Below are 10,314 nucleotides of genomic sequence, written 5' to 3'. Positions count from 1 at the left end.
GCATCTTCCACTTTTGCGAGGCGAATCCATAATTGCTGAGGCTTGGTTCCTCACATCACCACTCACTGGCAGACATTATATATCGGACACGCCTTTATCAAATATGATTACATGGAAAATGGAGTCCACTTCAGATTTAAAGACCAAAAATTGGCCCTCACAGATAGGGTAAATGCTCTGCAAATTCATTTCAACCGTTTGAAGTATGACCATCTCATCACATTTTTCCAATTCCATAGGCCAAATAATTGCACCATTTCATACTTTGACAAGCATCCTTTTTTGAGAGATTTTCACCCTATTTTCTCATGAACCTCCTTGGCAATAAAACCCATAATCTTAATAAGCCTAAGAGACTTGATTTCAAATTCAAAATGAACAACAACCAAATAGGAATGCATTAACCGAAAAGGACATCCTGAAGCAAATCCTTATCGGTTCATTAGATTCAGAATGTGGCAATAATGAGTGTGTGCATCTGGATTATTATGAACCTCACAAACCCATAGGAATAGAAGTACGCTTCCCTGATTCATCAAGACTGGAAAGGAGATACTAGTTGGAATACTTAATTTATTTTGGACCAGCCAAAGCATCACTTCCAAAGTTCATCTCGATCAATGTAAAACAAGTCCTTACGAGCACTAGTGAATTTGTAGACTCTGCACACAACATCATCGCTATCAATAAGCGTAAACACACAAACATTCTCCACACGCAGACGAGTTTCTCTTGCAAATGCGTGCCAACCAGCAAGAAAAGACTGCCCTCGATTGTGTCCATAGCTCCTCAGCTTCACCGTCCATGAACTGTCTGAATACCTGACAGTCACACATTGCTTGTTTTCCCGAATATGCTGCCTGAAGAATTGCTTTTTTTCCCGAATATGCTGTTCAATTCGTTCAAGTGCAACTCAAATAAGGTTTTATCAAACTGTTGGTTCAATTTGACAAAGTAAACTCATCTCTCTCTCTCTCTCTCTCTTCCAAATATCTGATTAATGTAACGAATTACAACAGTATCTCCTATTTGACATTAAAATATTACTCATTTGATTTACAATGAAATTTCATAATCATAACTAGCCACCCCCTATCTTTTAGGTCTTTCCCTTTAGTTATGGAGGCAACAACATTCTTTGCAATTTGCTTGTACTTATCAATATAGTCTCCTTGTGTGATTTACCTACATATATTCTAGTTTTATGACATTGAATACGGTGTCAAATTTCTCCATATAAAAAGAATTGGATTCTAATCTTAAGACTTGCCTCAGCATTGGCTTTTCCAACAATTTGAGACATCTATCCACCAAAAAAGAAATGATATTTTCTTCTCGAACCTTTGACCTCCAGCTTATGTCCCAATAACTGTCCCTTCATTCTCTTCCCTGCTTCAATTACTACATTGTTAAGATATAATCCTGGTTTAAAACATATACCCATCAACATTTCAAGGAAAATAACATGTCATGTGGTTTCCTACACAAATGAAGTCAACTTGGAAAAAACACTAGAGTATAAGCAAAGATATGTGGACCTGAGTATGTCCTAAAAGTACTTCGTTTGAATTCTAGGACATAAAATTCGGGTATTCTCAAGGAGAGGGAAGAAAAACCCTCTCTCCAATTGGGAGACAAGGCATGTGGGCACTAGCACATTAAAATAAGAAATGCATCCAAGCTAGGTGCCAGGTTACTGGACTATCGCTGAAAGCCCCTATGGGAAGCTTGCTTCCCACTGATTAGACACGTGCTTCACACAGTTTTTAGATCCGGCATGTCTAACTAGTACTCCTTGGTTTTAGACATTGTAAACAGCCTTCATATATTTAATTTTCAGACTTGCTAGTTTGAGTTGAAAAGCTGAGGTCTTACCATGCGATCATCAATATAAGCCGGCCTCATCACTGCCTTCAAAAAGAGATGCCCCGTTTGAAAGTTGTTGGCCGATTTAAGAGCAATGAGAGGACTTGGGTGGTGGGACCATAGAAAACCAACTCAGGATAAGTGCACACTGTTCAGCTCGTCTCCAAAAAGCACCTTCTCGTGAGAAAAATCCTTTCTTTTTGGATTAACGTTTCAGACGTATCACTGTTGCCTGACTGAAGGAAGAAACGAAAGAGGAGTACAGAAATTTCTCGACAGGGCTAAAGTGGAGGAATTAGCACACACGTGGCTGCCGGTTCCATGGCCACATGTATCTTGTTTATGCTAATAACTTTTGTATGGTTTTATTGAGATCACCCTCCCAATTCCATGACCACGTGTAACTGAACAATTTCACATATTTTAATTCTGATGTGCTTAGCGTACCTTTAGAAAAGATCTCCATTTTTTAGCACTCTTCCACTTCAATCTTAAACAAGGATGGAAACCTGAAACTACAACTTGTGATGGAGGAGAAGCATAATAGGCTTGGCAGATGTTGGAGTCTCAATATTCTTAGCTTCTCAAGAGAAAGTCATTTTTCCTTCTTCATTTCCATCATTTGCCACTACTTCTTTCATTCTTTCACATCCTATTATAGTCATCTCAATGAGATGCACCAAATTTGTGATCTCTGAAGCTATTGCTAGATGTACCAATCCAGAAGAATTCTTCACCACTAACTTCGTTAAATTATGAAAGGATGTCTTTGCTGGAAATAATGTTGTTAAATGAGGACAATCCCAAACTTCAAATGTTTCAATACTTTGAAGAATTTTCATCACTAAATAGTCTTCTCTCCACACACGCTTTAGGCTATGTAATTTGCTTAACTTAAGTTCTCTCAAATTTTCAAGCATAGAATTTCTTCCCTCGTGGACAAACCCTTCGTTAGGTAATATATCTTCAAAGGAACTACAAAAGACCTCAAGGCTTTTTAGATTCTGAAATCTCTTTAGGAAGAATATGGGAGGAAAGATAGCCTTTTCATCATGAAAGCATGCCAATGTTAATAATTTTGGCTTGCCAAAGATGTCATCAGTAATTTTTTTTTTTTTTTTGGTGAACGGTAATTGTATTAAACTAAGCCAATATGTACAAGCAACGGCACCGACTTACACTCAATACGAACAAAGCATAATGAGTGGAAGGGTGCCGAAATAAAAGAAAAGCCAACAAGGCAAAAGCTAGAAGGCACAAATAGCACAAAGACGGGCACCTCCTAAAGAACCAAAACAGAAGAAGGCGACCGGCTAGCCAAACAATGGCAACCCAAGCCCAAAACCCAACACAAAAACGTTAGAGCCCAAAACGGCAACCAAGAACAAGGCAGGATGCAACCAGAGGAAGAGAAGAATCCCATATAGCAAACACTCCGCAATAGGACTCCTAAGGAACCACCGAGGATGAATGAAAGATGCAAGGGTCAATCCCCCAGCTACATTGAATTCTTCTGTTTCTTGGATTGTCCTACACATTTGTAAAAGTCAAGCCTTATCCTTGACCACTTTAATGAGGTGATTCTTCAAGACTAGGACCGTGAATGTAAGGTTCCTAAAAAGGATCTCATTCCTGTATTTCCAAATAAGATGGCACAACGCTCCAAAGGAAAATCGGGCAATGGAGTGATAGAAGTCCTTTCCGGGTAAAAATTTCAAAACCCAGCGAAGGTTGTCGGCCCAACTGCTATTACACCAAGGAAGGTTGCATCGAGCCGCTCAAAGAAATGCACAACTGGCTGTAGTCATCGGTAAATTTTCCATCCGGTATAATCTGAATATTTTTATCATCTAATGAAAGTCTCTCTAACTTGGGGAAGTCCTGTAAAATTACCAACATGAAGAGAGAAGTAAATTCAACAAAGGTTTGACAATAATTCATGTGTTGTAAAAGGTAAAGCTAGTTCCTATAATTCACATGGAAGGACATTTAATCAAATCTAATGATCCTTGCAAACAAGTCTCAAGCTTTTAAAAGTCTCAAGTGGAGGTTGGTCTGGTTATGTTGGTAGAGTGAATCTAAATTCAAGAGCCCTCCAGCTCACCAAATTCATCTGATTAGAAATATCTTATCTTGTCGACAAAGTTTATCATCTTTGGAATTTATGTAATGGGATGCACCCATAATGTTCTTAAAACGTATAGTGTCCACAAACTTAAAAGTGTGCTTAAGATAAAGGGACATCTTCCTTCATCCGCAAACTTATAGATAAGGGTTTCGGGATTTTAGTGCTATAATGTGACGTGCTTAGTGGACATGAAATGTGATGAGTGAATTGAAGGATAAAGTATAATATAATGAATAAAAGAATGTTATTTTTTTAAAAAAGAAAAATGTTCTAGTTTATTATTTTATAGTTTGTAGATAATAAATAGAGAAGAAAAGTTCAAATGTGCAACATGTGTCAAGAGGATCTTGTGCCAAATGTCATTGACTTCCCCAAGAAGCACCATTAGATTAGATTAGATTATGATCAAATTGTGTTGTCAACAAAAATCTGTAATTATTTTTGTAATTCTATGTAATGAAATATCTTATGTGTGTCCACAAAGTATACTTGAGATATCAGAACTATCTTATGCAGTCGACAAATTGATGGGTAAGGAAGATAATGTTTTTCATAGTATTATGACGTGACATGATTATGCAGGGGATATGAGATTAGTGGGTGCGTTGAAGAACAAAATAGAAATTGAGGAAGAGCAATGGTAATCATACCCTCTCAAAAGAAAAATGTGCCTCTTGGTCTAAAAGGTTTTGTTGATCGTTTCTCTGAGTCCACTTGCTCATGGATGTTGCAAAAGACAATATGTTCACTTTATCACAATGAGTCACTCGCAATTCCTCCAAGAGTGGCCAGTTCAAAGTAGGCAAGTTAGGACAGAAGCTATTGAGTCGTGACATATCATGTAACACCAGAGAGGTCAGTTTTGAGAAAAGAACTTGAGCAATATTGGAGTATGAAGTGTCATCCCCACTCGCGACTATTTCTTCAATCACACAGGACTCTACTTGAAGTTTGTCAAGTTGGTTTAGACTTGTAGCCACCCAATATGGAAACAGATTTTCAATGCTCTTATAATTTTGAGCCTCCACTTTCTGTAAATGTTTACACAAGAGAGTTTCTCGAGGAACTCAAGGCAAGGAAATTGCACCTGTCATATTGACAAAATTGAAAAGTGAATGTGGTTACATTGAGTTATGGCCATAAAAAGAATTTTACAAATTTTTCAAGCTCTCAAAATCCTAGAGTTTGTTACTGAGATAAATAGGGAGAGATTGATTGATGCTTTTATTTCAGCTGACCGATGTTTAAGGCCGAGTATATTGCATTCCAATAATCATGTAATGCGGTGTGACAAATTGGATTACCCTACGGTGCTTGCCACACTTTAATACTCGTGCACACAAAAGATAGCAGACCATTTTACATTGAGTTACGGCACAAAGAACGCAATCACGAACTCAAATCTTCTTGCAATACGATATAGTCAATGTTTTCAGTTGTGTGAGAGATTTAACCATGGATGGGAAAAATATAAACTCGAGACTATCTAAGCCATTGATTTTTAATTTCTCCAATCTCCGAAAGGCAACCTGCGAAATTTGCTCATGGAATTAGTGATTAATTTAAATTTGGAATTCGTAAATATACACGAGTGCCAGGGGAAGAGGGGGATTAGTTAAGTTGCACAAAAGGAAAAAAATCATAAAAAATGGAATAAAAAAATCTCCATACTAGCATCGTTTCTAATTTCGAGTCTTTCCTTCGCTAAAAAACTTACAACGCTAAGCTTAATTTGATGAGTGAGCCAATTTTATTCCGTCCGAAGAATTTCTCCATCATAAATGTATTAGCAAGTGGAGCCTTACTTATCTCTCTCCGTACGACAAAGCAAACTTGACAACACTTTCCACCTCAAATTTTGGCCCATAAAAACTTCGACTGATATCCATGGTCAGTGTCCAATGAGAACAATGGCAAAAGTTAAAAGCCCAAAAGACTCGGCGATTAAGAAAAAGCGAAGACGTAAAGGCTCACACACACTACCTTGTGGGACCCATGACAAACATGTCCAAGACCCTCTACTGATGGGGAAATTAACATATTGCAGGAGTCTTGGGCCCTACCATCAACTTAGTGCTTACCGCAATTATGAAAATACACTAGTCAACGAAATAGCCGCCTCGACTTTTGTTGGACAAAAGAGTTGTGTGCGTCCTCAGTTTACTGACTTCTCTCTTTAATGTTAGTAAAATACTATCAATAACCAATTTAAAAGTATATCAAACATACATTAAAACTTATTTTTTATCTTGGCTATGCATGTCACCACCATATTTAATATTTTGACATAAGGTTAATCACGTACCTCATGATTGAAGAGTGCACTTTGGCGCATGACTTGACGCGATCCTAACTTCGACCTTCTCGTGCACCCGTAATTGGTATTTCAAGAGAATATTACCAATTGTATTGCACAGATGAATATATCTACAAGACAATCTTTAATGATCAAAGCAAAAATATTCTTACACTTTCCACGAGAAAAGCACGTCAAACTTTTCAATTGTTCTAAGCATAAATCGGTTAACATCGGGAATGTCAAAATTTCTACTGTTTCCATTCCCAACCCTTCTTCCTCCATAATGATCGCCTCCATCTTGTTGCAATACGATATAGTCGTGTTTTCGGTTGTGTGAGAGATTTAACCATGGATGGGAAAATATAAACTCGAGACTATCCAAGCCATTGATTTTTAATTTCTCCAATCTCTCGAAAGGCAACCTGCGAAATTTGCTCATGGAATTAGTGATTAATTTAAATTTGGAATTCGTAAATATACACGAGCGCCAGGGGGAAAGGGGAATTAGTTAAGTTGCACAAAAGGAAAAAAAAATCATAAAAATGGAATAAAAAAATCTCCATACTAGCATCCTTTCTAATCTCGAGTCTTTCCTTTGCTAAAATACTTACAATGCTAAGCTTAATTTGATGAGTGAGCCAATTTTATTCCGTCCGAAGAATTTCTCCATCAGAAATGTATTAGCAAGTGGAGCCTTACTTATCTCTCTCTGTATAATGAAGCAAACTTGACAACACTTTCCACCTCAAATTTTGGCCCAAAAAAAGTTCAACCGATATCCATGGCTAGTGTCCAATGAGAACAATGGCCAAAGTTAAAAGCCCCAAAGACTCGGCGATTAAGAAAAAGCGAAGACGTAAAGGCTCACGCACATTGCCTTGCGGGACCCGCAACAAACATGTCCAGGACCCTCTACTGATGGGGAAATTAACATATTGCAAGAGTGTTGGGCCCTACCATCAACTTAGTGCTTACCACAATTATGAAAATACACTAGTCAACGAAATAGCCGCATCGACTTTTGTTGGGCAAAAGAGTTGTGTGCTTTTCTTAACTAGGCAATTGCTTGTCCTCAGTTTACTGACTTCTCTCTTTAATGTTAGTAAAACACTATCAATAACCAATTTAACAGGATATCAAACATACATTAAAACTTAGTTTTTATCTTGGCTATGCTTGTCACCACTATATTTAATATTTTGACATAAGGTTAATCACGTACCTCATGATTGAAGAGTGCACTGGCGCGTGACCTGACGCGATCCTGACTTCGACCTTCTCGTGCACCTGTAATCGGTATTTCATTGGATAAAGAAAATATTACCATTTGTATTGCACAGATGAATATATCTACAAGACGATCTTTAGTGATCAAAGCAAAAAATTATCTTACACTTTCCACGAGAAAAGCACGTCAAACTTTTCAATTGTTGTAAGCATAAATTGATTAACATCGGGAATGTCAAAATTTCTGATGTTTCCATTTCCAACCCTTCTTCCTCCATAATGATCACCTCCATCTTCTTGCAATACGATATAGTCAATTCTTTCAGTTGTGTGAGAGATTTAACCATGGATGGGAAAAATATAAACTCGAGACTATCCAAGCCATTGATTTCTAATTTCTCCAATCTTTGAAAGGCAATCTGCAAAATTTGCTCATGGAATTAGTGATTAATTTAAATCTTGAATTTGTAAATATACACAAGTGCCAGGGGGAGAGGGGGATCGGGTGCGGCCAGAAAGTAGGGTGAGCTCGATGCACCCGTCTTCCTCGGCTCAGGTGGGGAACCTCTACGGGGGGCTCTGTTGGTCAGGCTAATTCAATGAGGTCTGAACGCTATAGTTATGAAAAACAAAAGGACGCTCTGAGCACTATATACGACATTTAGGTACGTCTTGGCTTATGCTTCACGAAAACTCTTGACCCTCCTTCTGACGGCGATGTTTCGAGAGGCATAGCAACACAAATTATCAATAGGAATTAGGGATGAGCATGGTCCATATATGGACGGCTTTTATCCCCAAAGGAGTATCCAACGGTGATCACCAAATAAGATGATCTTTAAGGTGAATCTTACTCATGAATTATTTAGCGAGACATTCTTTACTCGACGTGGGACATGGAGCTACACAAAAGTAATTTCTTTTACCATGGGATTTCAAATTCTGCTGTGTGGAGTAAAGAAATGGTGAACATCACTTTGGAACTCCAAGAACAAGAATTCTGAATTTGCAGTGACGAGTTTGTTGCGACATAATGAAAATCATATAATTGCCAAAGCCTACTTTTACTTTAAACAAAAAAGAACGATGCACAAAATTCTGTACTCTTACAATTATGGGGCTTATGCAATGATTAAGTGCTTACTTAAACGTGATACACAAAAGGCAAGCATTAATTAGATTAGCATAGCTGCTTTTATTTGAAAATTCAGTCACCCTTCCCATTCTTTGTATTGTTTTTCAAGAGAGTCACCTATGCTATACATTTTGTGGATAATAACAAATTTTGATAACTAAATTCAATGGAACACATTTCAAAAGATTATAAATTACTTTACTTATGGAATTACTTTAATGGCAAAATTCCCTTCATTTTGTTTTGATAAAACCCTATTAATATAAATATACATGCAACACGTAAATTGAGATAACTCAAAAGCTATCACAAATTAAATTTGCAAGGATTTCATACAATTAGTTTGATAACATATTTCTTTTGGATTGGAAAGTCCTTCCATGGTCAAGGACTACAAAGATGGGGTTGAAATGTAATGGACAAATCCATCAACATAGCATTTACAATTACAAAGGACAGTCAGTAAATTTACGTGATATAGTAGGTATTCTAAATGGTTGCCGAAGAAATTTATAAGCAAGATAATGTACAACCTTTAGGATACTTTTTGCACGTATGAAAAGCTATGATGAACAAAAGCTAATTTATGACCTTAAAAGACAACTAATGAACTTTACCTTTTATTTACGATATAAAAAGGGACGCTATTACGATTGATATTTGTTTGCATTTTACAAGCAATACCAGGAATTGCAATCATCAAGAATTCGCACTCATTTTGGTTACTAATAGCAATTAATTTATGCATGAAATATTTTTTTAATTGTCAAATTATATTAATTAGATGGAGATATGTACAGCTTACATCCCATTAGTCTCAGCGTGGTCAGGCCTTCTATAAATCATCTAGTTACAAGCCCAAATAAAAAATTAAACCTTGGGCGAACAATGGTATATGAATATGACTTATGGACACGGAGTTGATAGCTGAACGTGATTCTTCATCCATTTAGGTCAAGAGGAATTTTCACACACTACTATTGCCTGCTTCCTTGATAAAATCCAACAAAACGGACATTTTATTGTCTTTTCCTTCTCAAATGTCTCCAATTTCTCTGAAATGTTTAGGCAAAAGGGACCATTTTCCTCGCAAAACAACATGAAATTAGACACGTCAGCAGTTGGGATATCGCAATAACTGAGTGGTCACTAGTCATTGCCACCGGTTGAGAACCCAAATTTCCTTAAAAAATAGTAAATAACTTGAGATTATTTGGACTTCCTTTTTCCTATCCTTTGTAAATTACCTTGGGTATTCCTTTCAATTCAGACGCGTTAGTAGCCTATCCTAATTACTTAACCTTGTTGTCATAATTTCCTTAATCAACATGTCTGAAAGGTGAAGAGACCCATGGTCCCATGACAATGGAAAGCTTTATTTACTTTTTGTTGTAAAGAATAACTAGTCTTTCCAAAAATTCATTGTTACAATTCTAGGAAAGCTTTCATCTGCCAAGTTGCTCTCAATCTCCCATCTATCTCGCCATCACCCCTCGCTCCCACCAATACAACAAGTTTAACTTTTGTGTTTCGTTCATTAGTCTATTGTCATCCACAACTAGCCAACCCTAGACTTCTACTTTTGTATGCTACCACCCCTTTGTAATGTCAGAGGAGAGTTATTACATTTTTAAGAAGCATTTCATTATAAACCCGATC

Source organism: Eucalyptus grandis, chromosome 1 (assembly GCF_016545825.1).
Source record: "Eucalyptus grandis isolate ANBG69807.140 chromosome 1, ASM1654582v1, whole genome shotgun sequence".
In the NCBI taxonomy this organism is placed as follows: Eukaryota; Viridiplantae; Streptophyta; class Magnoliopsida; order Myrtales; family Myrtaceae; genus Eucalyptus; species Eucalyptus grandis.
The sequence above is the reverse complement of the archived record's forward strand: the minus strand, read 5'-3'. Positions refer to the sequence as shown.